We start from the raw sequence: 17,808 nt of genomic DNA on the forward strand, positions 1-17,808 counted from the left end.
CAAAACCTGGGTGTTAAAAGGAAAATAATAACTACCTAAAAGTGAAATAGTTCCATAATATAAATGACACAGTAAAGAAAGTTAAGACGGGCTGAGAGACAGTAGTTGCAGCATATTTATCAAAGGCTTAAAATCCACAACATTAGAAAAGTTCCCCCAGAACAACAATGAATAAAAGGAAGAAAGGGAGAAGGAAGAAAGGAAGGAAAGGAGGGAGGGAGGGGAAAAGGAAGAGACAGAAGGAATAAAGGAGGGAGGGAGGGGGAAAAAGGGCAAAAATTATGAGGAGGCAATTGATAAAAGAGCTATTAACAGGCTGTAGGTCTTTTTAAACCAATCTTCCCCGAGCAAATATATATAAAATCAGTATTTCTGGAGGCTGAGCTTAATCCTTTACTTTTTTTCAGTGCTTAGCTACAATGTTACTGGATTTTTACCATAAAACTAACTCTTCAGCAAAGAGGGCACATTTTAAATACACCTTCCAAACACAGAGTCCTTCTGAGTTATGAATGACTGCAAAGTGGCATGACTACAAAAATTATTCTAAATAACATTATTCTAAATGATTCTGCATGATCATTATATTATTCTAAGAACTATATTATTCCAAATTTTAAAGGAGATTAATTACGGGAGAGATGATTTATGCAATTATCAAATACACACAGAGGACGGGACTGGGAGGAAATAGGCCTGACTGGGAACAGTGGGCAGCTCTAGTGGTGGGAATGTCAGCGGTGAGTTTTATTTTCTTCTTTGCCTTTTCTTCTACACCCCTGCACCTGGCATCAAGACAGGCACTGCCACCTGGGCACCAGCAAAGCCCTTCTCTGTCCTGGGGCAGCCAACCCTCAGGGGCACCTCTGCTTCCAGGGCGTCTTTCACCTAGGGCTTTTGTGTTTTCTTCAGACATTACCTTAAAGAAACATACTATTCACATCCCACAGACATTTTTTTACATGGTTTTTGCGTTGCTTAAAATAATGTGCTCAATTTTGCAATAAGAGGATTATTTAAAATTTTAAAAGCTGACACTTGTAGCAAACTACTGTGACCTGTGGTGCCTGCATCCCCTGCCCAGCCACGAGGGTGTCCCGGCTGGAGTCCGAATGCCCCCCAGCTGCCTGCTCACATTTCTGAGGTGGGCAGGGATCCATGGGCCTCTCTTTGGCCCACTCCTGTGCACGTGGGATGTCCACAGCTGGGGCACCTGTGTGTGGGCACCCGCCCTGCAGATCGCCTCCAGATCTGAGTCCTCACTCCTCCGCCTCTTGACTTTGAAGTCAAGGTTTCACTCTCTTGACGAATACTCACTGCTGAAGGCTACCCTTGCTACTAAAATAACTTTCCATGAAATACTCTGAAAGAAGCTTCTTGACTGTAAATGCCATTATATTATCAGAAATGCCATGTTTGTGTGCGGTTATGTCTTGTGTAACTGACTCCACCGGATTTTCAAGGTGAAGATTGCTCGTTCTTGTCATTTCCAAAACCCGACATTCTTTCACTATAATGTGGCAACTTCTCAGTTCTTTAAACTATTTTTTTCTTTAAGTTCTTACGAATTGATGGTTCCTGTTTTTCTGAACTGTGTGTTGAACCCGTGCTTCTGCTAGGTTCAGAGTCACCTTTGTTCAATAACTAGCAAATGAGGCAAAAAGGTCTCACATAAAATGTGACTTCATGGTCACTTGGGAGCCTCCATCTCCTCTCTTTGTAAATTTTAATTTGGAGAGACGAGTGTGAACCTCAAAGGAGGGAAAGGGAGAGGGAAAATGGCAACATGGGTGAAAGTTCCATGTTCGGGCAAGGTTCTCGGTGTGAGGTGAGACTGCTGTCCTGCTCATGTGGGAACCGTGGCTCGGCCGCCAACCTCACACGGAGTACAGGGACCCGCAGAGAGAGACACTCGGTAGCCCACCAGAGCATGGATCATATCCATATAAAGATGAAAGGAGTCTTTCTTTCTGTTTTTTCCTTTTAGCACATGTAAAGACCAAAAATTTTTCTTTGAACCTCGATTTTCTTTTGAACCTTGATTTAACTTTTAGGAAAAGTTAAAACAAAATGAGAATATTGTATTCACCCAAATAAAAAATGATTTCCTGCATCCAGGTTGATTGCTCATCCATTAGCAGCAGATGTCTCTCGAGTAGCTGAACCACACCAAGCTAGACCTGGGACTTGAGGAGCCCCCTTCACCCTCTGTCAGAATGCACGCTGGATTAGCATCTGCTAGGGCTGCCAGTAAGAAAGTACCAAAAAATAAGTGGCTTAAACAATAAAATATTGTCTCACAGTTCTGAAAGCTGGAAGTCTGAGATCACCGTGCCCGCCGGACCAGGCTGCCTCCAAAGGGAAGGCTGTGTTCCAGCGTCTCTCTCAGCTTCTGGTGGTGTAGCTGTGTAAGTCCAGTCTTCACATGGTATACTCCCTGTGTGTGAGTCTGTCTTGAAATTTCCCCTTCTTATAAGGACACCAGTGGTATGGGATGAGGGGCCCACCCAACTCCAGCATGACCTCATTTGAACTAATTACATCGGCAACAGCACTGTTTCCAAATAAGGTCACTTTCTGAGCTGCCAGGGGCGAGGACGTCCACATGTGAATGTTGGAAGACACAAGTCAACCCGTCACACACATGGAGGCCCTAAAGGATGATTCACACACGTCTGGACTCCTACTCACTTTCTTAGTCGTGTCTTCTACCAGTCCTCTTCCCCCAAACTCATTGCCCTGAAAGCAAGTTGCCTTCCCACTAAGAATGGACCATTTGCTTTCTTTCCCTTCAGTGTCAGTGTCTATGCTAAGGAGAAGGTTGTTTTAAAAGCAGCTCAAAATCCACCAGACTCCTCAGAAAGTGCCTCTCAGGGAGGCCTCCAGACGGGGCTGCTGTGCCTCAGCGAAGACCTCCAGCTGCCCTGGGTCTCCTGACTCCCAGGCTTTCTGATTCTAACCTCATGGGTGCTCTGAGAGTAAACCCCAGGAAGTCCTGTAGGCCCTGGGGCTGCTTCTGTGAGGACAGCTGTCCCCTGCACGCGCATGGGGTGCTGTGTGCTCCTGAGTTGCTGGCTGGGGCGGGCAGGGCCCAGTGACACCTGGGCTGGAACTGTGGCTCCCCGACTTGTGAGCTGGCTCTGCTTCCCGTCTAAGAAATGCGGATGAGCATGTAGGGTCACAAAGGGGGTTAAAGTGTGTGAACTCCTTAGAGGCGCACCTAGCCCAGAGGAGTAACATAAGTCAGCCTCAGCTCCTTGCGGTGCCTGCTGCCACAGACAGCATTTGCCTTCGCTAGGCTGGTTTTTAAAACAATTCTTGACTTGGAAAGGGTCTTTGGGAAAAATCAATATTTTAAAAATAAATAAATAAAATCTGAGATTAATTCTTTTGAAGACCCAATTTCCATTTCCTTATACATCTGTTGTGTAAATACAATCTGGTATCCAGGTGACTCTGAGGGACTGGGACCCTCCTGAATTACACAGCGTCCAAGTCACTGCTCTCATTTCTGGCTATCAGATTGTCCCCCGGGGAATGGAGTCTCCGCCCCCGGGAGCTCAATTTGAAACCAGAAACCACGGCTGACCCTGAGGATGGCGACTCCCCACTCAGACCCCCTGAGGATGGCAACTTCCCGCTCGGGCCCCCTGGGACTTTGCTGGGGCTGGAAGACCACACACAGTGCATTCCCTAAAGGCCAGGGCCTGCCCATCCATCCATCCATCCACACTTCCCCTGCGGATGCCTGGATAAGCTCAGGGCCCCACTCACCCTACAGGGGAGGAGGAGAGACCCAGCCAGCCCTCCTGGAGCCCTGACATTTACAGCTGCAAAGGTAGGCAGCTGAGCTCAAACACACAAGCCAGGCCTCTCAACACAAAAAGAGGTTTAACATTAAAAAAAAAACATTGTGAGGCTGAGGCAGGCAGATTGCTTGTGTCCAGGAGATTGACACCAGCTGGGCAACACAGCAAAACCCTGTCCCTACAAAAAATAGAAAAATTAGCCATGCATGGTGGTGCATGCTTGGAGTCCCAGCAACTCAGAAGGCTGAGATGGGAGGATCACCTGAGCCTGGGGAGGTCGAGGCTGCAGTGAACCGTGATCGTGCCACTGCACTCCAGCCTGGGTGACAGAGTGAGTCCCTGTCTCAAACAAAATGAAACAACAACAACAAAAAACCCATTTTGATAGATTTTGTGGAAAATAAGGAAGAAAAGAAAAAGGCCCATTCTTTTTTGTTTATACCATATTTGCATCAAGAAACTCTGAAAAGACATATAAGAAACTGAGAAAAGGGTTGTGGAGGGAACTGGATGGGAGATGGGGATGGCTGTGTGTTTTTCACTGGATACCTTTTCATTCAGTTTCATTTTTGAATCCTATTCAGAAAAATTAAAGCTGGCAATTCCATTCCCTCATTTACCACATTTACAGGGTGAAAGAGAAATTCTGTATCCTCATCTCAAGAGATGCTGAAAAGCACCTGTGGAAGGTTGGCACCACCTGTCATGAGCGCCTTTTTCCAGATGAGTACCTACAACACCTGCCTGGGCAAAAGAGTTCTCCAGGACTCATCGCAGAGTTTCCGGCTGGATTCCTGGAGGCCATGGAGAATTGCCAGGGTAGGGGTTACAAAGAAAGATGCCCTCCCTTGGAAATAATTTGTTTGTTTGAAGTCTCCTAATCTGCAAGTGGTCTTAGAAAGTAGGATCCAGCAGACCTGGATGTGTGCAAGCTATTGGAGATTCATAGTTTCTCGGATGAAGCTGGGAATTCCACCTCTACCTCAAGCTGTGCACCCTCAAATCTCAAAAGCCTCAGTTTACTCATCTGCAACATGAGTTAAGAGTGCCCAACCCCCATAGGATGGGAATGATCATGTTAAAAGACATACAGTCTCTAATCCCTACTGCTTCCAGGAGGCCCTTCAGAATAACATTGATTCACTACACACAGTGTAAGCAGCATGACTGATCTCTCTCGTAAGTCCCGCAATTAGAACCTCAAACATAAGAATCAAAGAGTGCCACTTTTGCAGCAGTAGAAGACTAAGAAATTGTAATAATCCTTTGAATCAGTTTGCTCAGATTACTCCCAGATTACTCTGGGACTATTTTCTTACATATGAAGAACAGTTTCTATTTCAATAGGGTGTCCATTGCCTGCCACCACCTTTTCATTTTCACAGAGAATGGTTGAAATTAGAATTGAGAGATTCTGATAATTCTGGCAAGCTGAGGGCAGGTGGGGGTGAGGATGTGCTGACAGCGGCTGCGTTACTCTAAAGGGCAGGGAAGGACTTGGGGGCAGCATTTGTTCCCCTCTCCAGTGGCATTTCTGTTTTGTCCAAGTGCCCCTCTGATGAACCCAGTGGGTGAACACAGAGCAGGCGACACACACTTTGGACAGGTGAGACAGTCGGCGGGTGAGTCACCTCCTTACCAGGAACCTCTGGTGTGCAGTCACCTCTCCTGCGGCTGGGTGGCAGTCTGTACTCATTCTGTGTCTTACCTCTTCCCTCCTGCGCATGACTCTGAGCAGGCACTTCTGATGACTTCAAAGAGACCGTCGTATGCAGATGAGATGAGCCATGTGCCTGTCAGGCCCGGCTCAGCAGGGCCAGCTTGAAAGGCATATCTGAATTGAATCAAATGCATCCACCCCACAAACTGAGGATGTGACTATGTATAAACAATGAAAATTACAATCATTGACAGTCGAGCGTTTACATGCTCTGGATGTTGGAGGTAACTTACAGCTGGTATCTAATTCACAGCTGCCCTGAAGTTAGCTAACCTCGCCAAAAGTTCTCCGTGCTTGAGGATGCAGTAAAGAGAGAACAACAGAGAAGGATGGGTATCCATCAGGAGAAGCCTGGCTGAGCGTCTAAATCATCCCCACCCACTCCATTCGTCTGTGGGATCACTATCACATATTCGATCATATGATACATTTTATAACTCCCTTTACCCCCATCAGTGAAGCTTGTGCAGCAAGGGGAGCTATTCATGTTCAATGTGGTGTCCGAGAGCACTGGGATAGTGGCAGCAGTGAAGACAATCGCTAGTGGATGTCACGGGTCTCTGCTCTTGGTCTTCACTGATCCAAGTGGTCTTCTGGTGAAGATGCAAAGGGGATACCACTCCAAGTTATAGATGACATGGAGCTTCATGTTTTATATTAGAGAATACATGGGCTAAATCTAAAAGACAACACCAAGGATAATGTAAAGTTCTACTTCGGTTAAAAAAAGTTTTTTAAAAAACTCACCACCTCATATTCAGAATGATCCCAGCACTTTGAAAGGCAGAGGTGGGAGGATCACTGGAGGACAGGAGTTTGAGACTAGCCTGGACAACACAGTGAGATTCCCGTCTCTACCAAAAAATATTTTAAAATTAGCCAGGCATGGTGCCACATGCCTGTAGTCCCCAGCTCTTCAGGAGGCTGAGATCAAGGGTCACTTGAGCTCAGAAGTTCAAGGCTGCAGTGAGCTACGATTGCTTCACTGTACTCCAGTCTGAGTGACAGACTGAGATCTTGTCTCTAAAAGATATATATATATACACATACATACAGAGAGAGAGAGAGATGTGACTTTGCAGCACATTCCCACACAGAGACACAGGGAGGTCAGCTGACTTCGAGCACAGTGCCCGGGTCCAACAGATGGGTATGGTTGCCAAAAACCAGACAAGGGAGGTCACTGTGCCCACGTGAAGAGGGACATTGGAAAGTTGCCAAGTAGATGCTGTGGAAGGCAGCACAAGGTCAAGGGTAGCTGAACACCTCAGCACATAAAGAATCTTTCCAGGAACCATGAGAAGAAGGAAGAGCTTGAACACAAGTAGTGAGGTCCATGCAGTCAGAAGGGCTTTGGTATGGAAGGAGCTGGGGCTCACGCAGTAATTCAGCAGTTTCTGGGACAGAATACATGCTCAATGAATATGAATGGGCATGTTGAGTTATCACCATCCTTCCCATCACGGCTATGCTTATATGACTTCGGGGGCAGAGCTAGGTCCAAACCATGGATGTGCCAGAGAATAGACTTTGGATAATTTATAGAACATCTTCTCAGCTAGCGCTTTGCAGTGATGCGCTGGGCTGCCTCTGTGGGAGGCAAAGGGCTTATGGATTAGACAGCCCTCTGAGGGCTCATAGAAAGGGGCTTCTAAGGTGGGAAGTGTCCTTCACACTGACAATCGTGACTCCAAGTAAAGGTGTCTTAGTAATGATGACTTCATGCTGGATGATTGGGCATCCACCACTGTGGGTCACCTCACCCATGTATCACAGAGGATCAAAGAGGACCCTCCATCATGGCCACACAGCTAAGCAAGAGGAAGGCAGGACTGGCCTAGGGATTCTGATTCCACATCAGCAAGAGTTTTGAACATCCCCATGGTGTCCCTGATTCCCTCTTCATGACTGTGCACTAGCTGCTATATTCATACAGGAAAGCACACCAGCAGCAGCATCTCCCCCACTAACAGCCCTCCTCACAACCGCACTGCTTCTCACCTGCCCTGACTGGTCTCAATTAACACTCATTGAATAACGAATAAATAACTAAACAGATGGACAATTGAACCCACACCTAATGCTGCCCCTGGGTGTCAGCAAATGCAACCCGGAGGCAGGATTGTGGTACTCCTCCAATGCCGGAGTTGGAGGAGAGAGATCATTGCTGGCATGGAGAGCTAGGACCCAGAGAACAGCTCCTATGGTCAGGAGTAAATGGCAAAAAGCCACTAATTCCAATCCAAATAGCTAATGCTATTGAATACCTACTATGTGCAGCACTTTCCTAAGAATTTTTCGTGCAAGAACTCTTTGCATCCTCCGAACAACTCTCTGTGGTAATTGTTCTCTATTCCTAGTTTACGGGTGAGGAAACTGAGGTCAGTAGGTGTTAATGCATGCAGTTGCCATGCATGCAGTAAGTAGCTGGCTGAGCTGAGGCTCAGCCCTGGCGGTGGCTTCATCATTGTGCCTTCTGAGCCCCTCCAAGGTCACATGGCCCAGCAAACTGCAGCCAACTGGGGAGTAGCCAAGAGTAAAATCATGTGGGGAACTTGAGGGGTGACTTCAGGGGAGGGATGGCCCGCGTTACAGTCTGTGATCCCACACACAGAAGGACATCATTTGTGCTCAGAGTAACTTGAGCAGGCAGGGCATGGGAGAGAAAAGAGGCTCAGGCCTGGGGCCCTGGGTCTGCTCATCTCCTCACAGCTTGTATGTTTCTTGTCAATTGTGCCTGAACGTAGTGTAATGCCTCTCCCTTAAAAAGCCAAAAGAGTAAAGTTTGGGAGATTTGTAGGACACTAACAAGAACCAAGCCTGAGGCTTATGTATGCCAGTCTAACTATTAATAGTTCCTGGAATGGCTTTACACAAACAAGAATAAGGCTGTCTATCCCCACTGCAGGAAAGTTCATGCACAAATACCGCAAGACTGGACAGTCTGGATGCACGTGCCCTGCACCTGGGGTCCCCAGCGCAAGGGAACTGTCAGGACAAACAGCAGAGGTGCTCTGGGTGCCAAGGCATCCTCCTTGATAGGTCCCCTACCCTGGCATGGGCATGTGAGGCCTGAGAGCCCACTGGAGGTGGAGACATTGAGGTTTCCACTAGTGGCCACTCGTGGCAGAGGCCAGGAACCCCAACCTGACTAGCCACTGCTCCTGGCCCAGGGGCTATGCACCTCGGAGGGGTCACCAACCCCTCTGAAGACCTGCCTAGTGCCACTGCAGGGCTCAATTCAGGCCCTCCACCTCATCAGAGTGATGGCTCATCTTCCAAGGCTCCCAGATCAGGAGTCTGTGTTCCTCATGTGTGCTGTCCAACCTGGTAGCTACACGCCACATGCAGTTGTGGGCATTTAAATTAAAATTAATTGAAATTAGATAAAACTTTCAATCCAGTTCCTAGTCACAGTAGTCACATTTCAGTTGCTTAGTAGCCACATGTGGCTTGTGGCCACTGCATTGACCAGCACAGATACAGAACTTTTCCATCCTTGCAGGAGGTTCTATCAGTGTGCTGCACTAGAGAGTTTGGGAAGCCACCTTGTGACTTCCCTGGCTCCTCAGAGAGTTTTCTGTTTCTGTCTCCTCTGCTGTCACTGTCTCTTGGCCTTCAGACTGAGACAGGAGGCCCGGGCTGGGTGAGGCCCAGCAGCAGCTAGCAGCAAGCAGGACAAGGCCCACAGAGGGTGCCCCATCAGACATTGCTGGGTGCATTTGCTGAGACTGGGAGCTCACACCATGGCCAGGAGAGCAGAGACACATTTCCAGCAGCAGAGCCTGTGGTTAGAGGACAGATCAAGAGAGGTGTGGGGTCCACCCCAGCTGGAGCAGGCCCTGAGCAGCTCCCAGAGCTCCCCACACACTGAGGCTCCAGGTGTCGAAGTTGCAATGGTAGCAGCCACTGCAGACAATGGAACTCCCGCCCAGGTTTCCTGGCATCACCTAAGCCCAAGATTGCTTGATGACATCTGGAGCATTGTGACAAGCAAGGATCCTCAATAATGACAGAATTTTAATCTTCCAGTAACCAGGTAGAAAGGGTGAGGTAGGGCAGGGTGAGCTTGGAGCAGATTTCACATAATTTAGAGATTTCTAGAGTAAAGTTATGTCACATATTTGATACCTTAGCATTATAGACTGGAATTCATACCCACTAAACAAATACATTGAGGCAGTGTAGCACATTATTACAGGGGGAATAAGGAGGCTGAAATTAAAACAGGGACAGGACAGATAATCCTGTTCTGAAAATCCTGCTTGTCATTTCCAAAGCTCGAGTGAGCATTGAGGATGCCGGGCTCACCAACAGTACATGAAACCAAGCCTGCCTGCCTTCCTCAGAGGCAAGAGTTAGGTCCACATTTCCCGCCGTGCAGCTCTGGGTAATCCAAAATTCCGAAGCTGCCCCTAGACAGACCAGCCTATGTTGGCCAGGGCAAGTCTTTCTGCGATTGCTCTCTGCCCTCCTGGGACCTACATGCCCATTGGGCACACTGGGCACAGTGCATGGGGCCCATGATACTGTTAGGGGCCTGAAAAGTGTTTTAATTTTGATTTCTTTTTAAAATCAGAGGAAAACCACAAATAAATGAAAATGAATGTATAATAATGAATCAGCCTGAACGACATTTATCTTTCTGCCAGGGCAGTCACATTCTGCTTTTTCATAAGAAAGTAGTCTGCAAAGACCACAGCAACTGGGGTCCCAGGGTGTCAACATAAGGCCATGACCCCTGCCCCTTATACCAGAGACCTGAAAGGCAGCTCCACACAGAGGTGACCCTGACACGCTGACAAATACTCCTACAGATTGAATGTCAGCAGGAATAATTTTCCCACCTCCGTCTGCGTCCGGCTCCAAGAATAGTCAAATATCCAGGCAAAATAGCTGGTCACTCAAAGACCTGTGACCATCTGCCTGCTCTGCCATCCTTAGCACTAGTTTCCTTCCTCCATGTTGTGTTATGGCTTCATGAAGGCTGCTGGAGTTCCAGCCATCACGTCTGCATTCCAGATGGGGGAAGGAGGGAATTCAGGTGCAAAAGGCTAAGCCTACTAGATGTCAGGCTCCTTTAGAGAACTTTCAGAATCCCCAGCTAACCCTTTCAGCCTACATCTTTCATTGGCCACCATATCTGTAAAGGAGACTAGGAAATACCGTTTTTTAACCAGGCACACTGTTGTCCCTAACAACACAGGGTTGTGGTTGACAACAGAGGAAGCAAAAGAGAATGCATACTAAAGTCTCTACAACAGAGTTCTGAAGACAACCAGACTGATATTGTATAGTACTCTGTCCTGTGAGTGGGTCTGCGGACAGATCACTTGGCTTCTCTGTAACCAGGGTCTACTTGTCGAAGTAACCACATTGCCCGCACCAGAGGCATCAGGAAGGGTACCAAGGAAATGGTAGCTTCAAGGACTTTGGACAACTTAGAGGAGGGTATTCAAAGGGACAGAAGTCACTTGTTTGATTTTTGTATTAAAATCAGGTAGGATTTCTTTTCATTCATGCATTTAACCCGTATTTATCATGCATCCGATAAAGTAATAAGGACAATCCAAACACTGCTATGTTGACTGAGGGCTGACTTGGGGCCAGGCACTGTTCCGGATCCTTTGCATATGTGGCCTCACTTAGTCCTCAGAACCATATATGGCAGAGTCTACCATTCTCATCCCCATCGTTCAGATGTGGAATTGGGACAAAGAGGGGTTAAGGATCACACTGTTAATACATAGAGGATCCCAGCTTTGAACCATCAGCCTGGCTCTTAGACCCCAAGGAGATCGTAGTGAATTGGCAGACAATTCACTCCTATTTTTGTCTTTCTAGTGAAACATATATAAGCCCAATTATGTAAGGCCATCATAAATTCCCCCCAGGAGACTGGCACCAGGAATCTCTGCTGTGTCTGGGTTCATGACTCACCCCTTCCCTCAAAGCCAGCTCTTTCTGAGTCAGGACCATGCCCTTTGAGTCCTAAGGTGCAGCAAGGAAACTGTCCAGACTTGGCTTCAAAAGTCAGGCTACTTTCCAGCAAAGAGCCAAATGGCTGGGTTGCTTAGAATTTTTAGAACAAGTTCATCTCCAAGGACATGGAGCCTGTTCACATAAGTCAACCTGATCAAAGTCCAGAGAAGCTGAAACTGTCACATAGCCATTATCTACTGGCATAATCAAGGCCAACGGGATTCATAAGGAGGCGGTGGGTTTTGGAGGGAGGGTGCTTGCTGCCATTTCACCTTGGACCTGAGCCCCCCTTGTGTGCCCCTTGCTCTGCATCATCTCAAGGCCTTGCCTCACTCCTCCATCTTTCTCCTCCAGCTGCTTTACAGATAGGGTAGCCAGTAAAAGACTAGGGTGAAAGTGTTAGCTGGAAATTCAAGGAAAGGCCTGCAGAGGAGTCTGACATCTAAGAGGCTTTGCCTTTTGCCCACCACTTCCTTCCTCCCTTCTGTCTGGAATGCAGAAGTGATGGCAGGAGCTCCAGCAGCCTTCCTGAAGCATAAGATAACTTGGATATCCATAAGATGGCAGAGTAGGCAGATGGATGAACAGGCTGCCTGTTGACCCTTGTCCCAGACAACCTGTTTCCTGTTTGAGGACGGGACAGAAAGAGCAACAGAATCCTTTTTCTGTGCAAGAGAAATTAAGCCTGACTGTTTTTGGAGCCCTTGCTATTTTACACATTTTCGCTTGTACCTAGTTGAATTGATAGAAACTTACACATCCGTCTCACACTCTGTAAGTTATTTGTCCAGTGAGAACAGCCAAAATAATACATTTTCTGCCATCATTAAAATTCCTGTGATTTTTAGTCTGATAAATTTTTTAAAGGGCAGGATGAAGAGAAGAGCTACAAGACCCTGTAGCAGAAGCCCTCACTCGCAGGGTAATTACTCCTAAAAGCAAAAGATAAGCAGGAAAACCACAATGGATAAGATCTGCTGTCACCCTTAGCTTTTCTGATTACACAAAGTGCAATAACATCTATTTTTTTAATCAGAAGGAATCCTCTCACACCACCAAGCATCCTGCCCACTCATCCTTCCTGATGGCCCAACTTCCTTCTGATCTATTATTGTCTTTTCCTTGCCTGAGCTCTGTGATCTAACCAGAACCCTCCAGAACCTATAGAGAGTCCAATCCTTGCCCAACAGCCCTGAGCCAGGCCCATATCTGCCTAGCCTACAGCACTGGGGGCAGAGGGAGATCCTCTGGATTATGGCACAAGGGGAAGTTGCAGGAAAAACTCCCCACAAATTAGCACCAACTATGATTGACCAACAAAGTGCAGATAATTCTCGGCATTCAAAGCCTAAACAATCCAGATGGAGATGTGTAAAGCATTCAGTGCTTCATGTTCACAGGCCGATACCAGGTATTTCCCTGACAGGTGAAATAGCAGAGTGACGGGACAGAGTGATCAAGGCAGAGTGATCAAAAGGGCACAGTAGTACTTCTTTAGGACCCTGGCAGAATGGAAGAGAGCATCTGGCTTCTAAGGCACTGCACAAACTTGAAAGATCTTCTTCAGAATTGACAAGGAAAGGCCATGTTATGTTCACCCTGGGTTAAGTTTTAAGTGTATCTTATTTAATTTTTTTCAATATGAGTCATCTCCAGATACTGCGATGATTTCCAAATAACCCGAATCTAGATGACTAGAAATTCACTCTAGCTGGCTTTAGACAGGAAGCGTGAGGACAGAATCCAGCTGCTTCCACTCCAGGGTAGGTCTGAAGCCAACCGTCCTCGGTTTCCTGGCCTGTGGCATCAGTCTGGTTGGATTACACACAAAGCCCTGCAGAGCTGCTGCTTTTCCTGATTTTCCTGCCTGAGTGAGTGCAAGGGGCTCCCCTGTTGCCGCCGACGCGTTCTTTGAAGCAGATGCTATGCCTGATGCCTGCTGGAGAGTCCCACCGCCTTGAGTGAGTCAACAAAACGATCATCCTTCCCATCTTCCAGGATGGATATTGGGGTGGGGAGAGGGTAAAGGGAATACCGTAAAGTTGCTACCATACAGTTAGGGCTGAATACAATGGGAGTTCTTATTGTGAGATGTCAATGATGATGACCATGATGATGATGATGATGATGATATCTAAAACCCCAGGTTTTCCTGGAGAGAACCAAGGAGGATTCCCCATTTACCTAATAAATCAATGTCCTGTAAATGCAGAACATGCCATGTAATTGATGATGCAAGAGGGATCTCATTTCCGGGGGATGAGAATCAATTATTTATGGATTCCCACGGGGCAGAGGGACCCAGATGGAGACACTAAGCTTTCTGTTATATTTCTGAATGAATGGGTATGTACATAACAGTTATCATGTCCCCTTGTAACAGGTGTGCTAATCATAAAATCTTCACGAGAACTCATGACATTCGTGCTATGACTATTCGCATTTTACAATGAGGAAGGCAGGACACCAAGGAATTAAGTAACTTGCCAATATAGGGACAAGTTCACCACACAACAACAAGGGGTGGGGACAGCAGTCAGGTACTGTGGAAAATGCTGGACATGAGGTAGACCAGGTGCACCAGGTCCAGGTGCTGATGAGAGGTGGAGAGTGGGAGACAGGTCCAGTGAGCCACAGGCCAGTCCCTAGGCTGAGGGCACCATGACAACAGGACATTGGCCAACTTCCAGCAGTCATCACGGGCTGCATTTCATTTTCGCAGTTCGATTAATACATGCCGTATATTCAGGATGCCCACGGCCTTATTTCTTGATGACAGAAGTGATAATATCAGTCCTCCCACAGGCTTGTTTCTCATGGGTAGGAGATGACTCAACTCCTAATGTCCAGACAACTGCCCAAATTCTGCATGAAAAAACATGATCAATGTATGGGATAAAAATCAGCCACCTCAAAACCCTTTAAAGGATTGAAGGGCGTGGGACCCAGTGATAAGCACATGTCTGGGACCCGGCACCTTCTCTGAAACAAGGATGAGCGAATGTTGGTGTCCACACCGTACGGAAGCGCTGTCTAAGGCAGTTTGCCTTTTACTGGCTCCCGTCTCCATGAAGGTGGCACGTCTCCAAGTGCTTACAAGGAGACAGGGTCTCACCCTGAGAGGACTCACCCAAACAGACAAGCGGGGTTGCTCCCCCGGCTTAGAAATGCCTGGCACCTGACTTGTGGAGGCTCCTAGTTGGCAAGGGATTGTTAGCCTTGGAAACAACCACTGCTCACGTTGGAACTGCAGGATCTTTCTTGAAAAAGCCGTGGAGCTAACTCAAGGACCACAAGCCCAAGTGCCTTCAGAGGGCAAATTAATAAGAGAGTCTAGCAGAGTTAGTGTTGATGGAGTTCCTTCTCCATCCAGGCCCTGTTCTGGGGGCCTGGCAGATGCTAAACCATGGGGACCACACAGCAGCCCCACGAGGCTGGCAGGCCCTTAGCCTGGCTTCTGAGCCTCCCTGTAATCGCACTCTCCAAGCTTTGTGGCATCAGGGTGTGGCAGCGCCTGAGATCCGGAGAGCATGGACCCCACCCACAGTTATCTCAACACCAAAAAAAAAAACAATCCTGAGCAGGCCAAACAGAATCTGGTGGGGGATGCCTTCACCAAAGCTGCATCTGGTCCTAGAGCTGCTGGTTTGCAGCCCAACTATTTCATTTTATTTTTTTAATTTTCTCAATATGTATCTTCTTTTATCTATAAAAGAGTAAGGTTCTGGGGAGGTTTTCTTCCTTGGGATCTTGTTCTCTCATTTTAAGCTGACTTAATCTTCCCACGCTACACGTCACATGCAGAGCGCCAACTTTGAAGTTCACTCGGTGACCAACTCTCCCGCCCAATCCCTCGGCGAGGTGACGTGCAAGCGGAACATCTCAAGGCTCCAGATGCAGCCTCAGCCCTCAGCTCCCCTAGCCTTAATAAACACTAGATTTTTCATTTCAGAAACTATGTTCAACCTGTTCCCTCAATACAACCTAAAAATCGTCAACATTAGCCAAAGGTTGGAAGCCAAATGTGTTAACTCCTGCCTTGGAGACAGATCCCTTAGCAGAGGGGGTCTCTCAGCAGTAGCCCAGAGGAGCTGGGACCCAAGCTGGGAGCTGGTCACTTACATAAGGGGGGGCATCCTAAGTCAATTTTAACCAAATATCCACCAGCCAAGCCTTCCTACGGGGGGCCGGCCAGCCACTGTGCTGTGCTAAGGGGCAGATTGAACATTCTCTTAGCTGCTCCAATTTTAGAAATTGGGTGCTGACTCATTATTAACCCAGGAAGCCCACACACTCAAATGACTGTACTGAAAAAGCTCCCTGTCATACCCTGCCTACTGATGTGTTGCTTTTTAAGCAAATTTGAAAAAATGTTTATCATAAGGTATTTATGACATTTTAACCGTTTCATTTACAGTAACTAGAACAACATTTAAAAAAATGTTTCCTGTATTTTACTTGACAGTAAAGCTAAGCTTCATCGGAATACTAACAGCCTGAGAAATACCTATCAAGATCAAGTCAGGCCTCAAAGACTGAGTGCCCCCTTCTCAGTCCTCCCCAGTCCCCCCCCCCCCCCCCCCAGCGCTAGCCCCCAGCATTTTTATGTTCTTCCTGATTTTGCTACAGTTTGTGACTTTCAACGTTAAGGAAAAGGAAAGGACGCAAAATAAGCTCCTGCAATCATTCATATGCTTTTAGAGAAGGCAGCCAAAGTTCTGCCTCTCTGGTATTTCTTGCACCGAAATTGGGCAGCTCCGACCACGAGGCCAGAAATGGCTCAGGAGCTGCCTCTCCTCCACCTCCGAGAAGCGGAAGCTCAGCCAACCTCAGCAACCCTGGCTTAGCACAAGTAGACCCACTTCCATCTCTGAGCTTCACTCTGGCTTCTCAGAGGAGTCCCGAGCAGCTTATTTTCCAGCCAAGCACTGCAGTTTCTTCCAAGACAACAGAATGTGCAACCGGCATCTACATTCTCGCAATGAAGGACCGAGAGACACCTCCTGACAGTCACACTACAGGACAGTAACCACAGGGCTGGGGGCAGAGGCAGCCACTTTTCTAAAACGACAGATCTTCAAAGTCTGAAAGAAACGCAGTGTCCCTGCCAGGACGCAGCAGCGTTTCCCACAGCCCAGACTCTAAGGCAAACTGCAGAAGCGACCCTAAAAATGACAGAAACATACTCACCAGGGAGAGGCTGGTGGCTCCACCTTCCCAGGAACTGTGCTGTGAACATCTGAAGACAGGCACGGGCTCAGGCACCGCTTGCCTAGAATGTCAATTTGAAACTTAAAAAGTGGCGACCATCCAGTCATTTATTTCCCTCCATTCCCAATGATGTACACACGACTAAGAAGGAAAAAAAAAAAAGGCGCACACCTCAGCCTTCATTCTCATTGGAACGAGATGACTCATGCTGACTCATAGCCACCACTTCCTCTCCCGACATTCTCTTCATACTTGTGAGCTGGACTGGTCCGGTTCCCAGGGTCCCTGCAGCCCTTCCTGGAAGGGCAGCCTTCCTGATCCTCTCAGAGAGACCCAAACACTGACCCCACATGGGACCCAGGGGTCGCCCACACAGGGGAAATGCTTTATTTAGGAGTCTTGAGAACAACTGGAAAATAAAATGCATGAACTTTGTGTGCATTTGAATTTCAAATACATACTAAGATTTTGTAATGTGCTACAGGCTCATGTATGAAATTCTTGCTCTTTTCAAGGCAGTTCAGAGTAGAGAGAAGGATGAGATATTTTCTTATCCTTTTAGGTGTTCAGGTTTACTTTGTTCTGGTAATAACCATTTTGGTGCCTGTTGTCTTCTGCATATGTTCCTCTGACACAACAATTCACAGGATCTAAAATCATCATCTCTTCAAAGCTGTCTGTTAGGGGGGTTGGTGCCCAGTTTTTAACTTTACACGACTTACATCTTTTCTATCCATCTTTCAGACTTCAAGAATATGCTAGATCCCAATAGTAAACCACCAAGGAATTAAATGAAGGTAGAGCAATCCACCTCTTAATAGTTGTTGGAAAATGTTTATCTGCAAGAATCAAGAATTGTCGCTGCCTCCTGGTTTTCTTTTGAATAATGCAGAGGGCCAGGCAGCCTCCCACAGCTTCAAACATTTTTAAATTATGAGAAGCACTGGGTGTGAGCAGAATCCATGTGATCCTTAGCAGCTGCTCAAGAAGCCAGCAAAGGCTGCTGTGATTACATTTGCCCAACTCAAGGTTTCTGGGGGGTGACATAGTCAAGGTCATGGATGAACAATGGTGCCCTTGAAGCCT

General features: G+C 47.3%; 1 long non-coding RNA gene across 1 annotated transcript in view; it reads right to left on the bottom strand.

The window, feature by feature from the left end:
- The window catches only part of LOC104680401, a 65,482-nt gene extending 48,449 nt beyond the window's left edge, over positions 1-17,033 (bottom strand). Inside the window, exon 1 of the long non-coding RNA XR_750454.2 lies at positions 16,702-17,033. This is a non-coding gene — a long non-coding RNA (uncharacterized LOC104680401). The remainder of the gene's footprint in view (positions 1-16,701) is intronic.
- Between the last annotated feature and the right edge of the window lie 775 nt (positions 17,034-17,808).

Source organism: Rhinopithecus roxellana, chromosome 17 (assembly GCF_007565055.1).
Source record: "Rhinopithecus roxellana isolate Shanxi Qingling chromosome 17, ASM756505v1, whole genome shotgun sequence".
In the NCBI taxonomy this organism is placed as follows: domain Eukaryota; kingdom Metazoa; phylum Chordata; class Mammalia; order Primates; family Cercopithecidae; genus Rhinopithecus; species Rhinopithecus roxellana.